A 2,772-nucleotide genomic window follows, 5' to 3' on the forward strand; every position below is an offset into this window, starting at 1 on the left:
TATAGCAGATACTTGGTGGTGAAGTGTTTTTAAATTAGAGCAGTTTCTTTGTGATCTTAGCACTAATTATCATCCTAGCATCAGGTTCACGTCTGCAACCAACTCCTTTATGTAACATATTAAAAAAGCTTAAACATAAACACATATTTGGCTGATTCTTCAATTGGGTAACTTTTCTGATTGTAAAAAAAAAAAAGATGTTTTTTAATTAAATTTAATTTTTTTTAAATTAAAACTCTTTTATTTTAAATTCATTCTCTTCTTCAGGTTAGAAGAAAACAAAGTGTCTCTAACCGAAGAATCACCCACATCTGCAGGCTATAAGCAGATGATATTTGCTGTTCATATTATGATTTAACATTGTTTTAAAATGGCTTTACTGCACTTGTCTACTATTTGAAAAATTTACTTTGCTTGCCGAAGTAAGCAAGGTCTTAGCACGGACCTCTTCACAGATTTAATCCTCCTTAGTGTCCGGGCAATTTCTAGGCACAGTGGGAGAACAAACTATATCTTTAGAACATTTTCTCCTTCACAAATCACATTAATGAATCCTTGCCATTATAATTCAAGACAGAGGCAGAACGCTTTGAAATAACTGCAGCATACATAATGCATTTGCCCTTATGCAAGTGCAATGCATTTTCCAAAATGTGTGGACTAATGTGCTTTTATGCATTTGGCATGAATTCTGTGTAAAGTATTTTACTTTGCATTCAAGCTGTACATTTTTTCAGCTGAAATAGCTCAGAAAGGAAAGGAAAAGGAAAATGCTCTGAAAAGGAAAATAAGTTTAATACTGTCGTACTCCTGGCGGTTCTCTCTGAACTGCAAGCTGTTTGAATATAAACATAACTGTGATAATGTTTTTAAATCATCAGCACTGAGTGGATTGTTCCAGGTTTTTAAGATATATTGCAGCAAATCAACCAGTAAATGTCTGTAGAATCAACTGAAGGAAAATGAAACTCTTCAAATAAACAATGTAAAATAAAATGGCGGTTTAATAATTTCCCCTGCTATTATAGTAAAAATGGTGGGAATGTCTCTACCTCTCTCTGGTTTTAAAGTCCACCATTAGTTGAGAATATTAAAAAGATTTATAATGTTCCTTCCTCTGCGTCACCTTTCCTCACCTCTTCTCACCCAAAGCATTTGTTCTTACGTTCAGTGTCACTGCTTGACATAAAACATGTGCTAAGGGAACTGAGAATCTGGGACAATGGGAAATATTATTAAAATATTATTGTCCTGGTTGCACGTATATTTCATATTGATATAATTTATGTTTTTTTCAGGGAAGTCTCGTGATACATTTTTGGGAAATTGGACCAGGTCATCCATGAGTAAGCAAAAGTATATTTAAACTCTTTTTAATCCTATTTCTAATAATGTTTCATTTTATTCTGCCTTTAGTTTATCAGAATTATTTAAATTACTGTAAATGAATATTTACCTCCAAAATTAAAATTGGCAATGTTTACTCACAAATGTAGACTACCGTTCAAAAGTTTGGGATCAGTAAGATTTTTAATGTTTTTAAAGAAGTTTCTTATGCTCATCAAGGCTGCATTTATTTAAGCAAAAATACAGAAAAAAAAACAGTAAAATTGTGAAATATTATTGCAATATAAAATAACAGTTTTCTGTTTTGATATACTTTAAAATATAATTAATTTCTGTGATGCAAAGCTGAATATTCAGCATCATTACTCCAGTCTTCAGTGTCACATGATCCTTCAGAAATCATTCTAATATGCTGATTTATTTTCAATGTTGGAAAAAGTTGTGCTGCTTAATTTTTTGGAACCTGTCATACCTTGTTTAGGATTCTTTGATGAATAAAGAAAGTGTTAATTAAAAATAGAAATATTTTCTAAAAAAGTTTTTACTATCACTTTTTATCAGTTTAGCACATCCTTTCTGAATAAAAGTATTAATTAAAAGAAGGAAAAAAATAGAGTGACCCCAAACTTTTGAATTATAAATTACAAAATTGTAATTAAATTAATTTTAATTAATATAATTAATTATAATGTAATTATAATAATTAATATAATTTATAATAATATAATATAATATAATATAATATTATATTATATATATATATTTTTTTGCTTTTTTAATTAATCTAAGAATCCCGAAAAAAATATCACACATTCCAAAAAAATATTCGGCAACACAGCTGTTTTCAACATTCATAATAAATCTGCATTTTAGAATGATTTCTGAAGGATCATGTGACACTGAAGATGCTAAAAAATTCACCATTGCTTCACAGAAATAAATTATATTTTAAAGTATATTAAAATAGAAAACTGTTATTTTAAATTGTAATAATATTTCACAATATTACATTTTTTTTTCTGTATTTTTGATCCAATAAATGCGGCCTTGATGAGCAGAATAGAATCTGATTAATTAATAAATTGATTAAACACAGTAAAGCCCCAAAACTGTAAGATCACATTAAGGATTTTGCATTAATATTATTTTCTTATTTTCTTATTTTATTTTTTATTGCAACTTTATTTAAACTAGAGTTATTGATAGAATATTAATAGATAATAAATATTTTGAAAAAAAAAAAATATATATATATATATATATATTTGATATGTGTATATATCTCTGAAAAGTTTGGTATCAGTAAGATTTTTTAAAATATTTTTTTTTTAAAGAAGTCTCTTATGCTTTTCAAGTCTGAAATTATTTATTTGTTTGATCAAAATATATTAGTGTAATATTATTACAATTGTAAAATAATGTTTT

The sequence above is a fragment of the Labeo rohita genome, chromosome 20 (genome assembly GCF_022985175.1).
Source record: "Labeo rohita strain BAU-BD-2019 chromosome 20, IGBB_LRoh.1.0, whole genome shotgun sequence".
NCBI classification, from domain to species: Eukaryota; Metazoa; Chordata; class Actinopteri; order Cypriniformes; family Cyprinidae; genus Labeo; species Labeo rohita.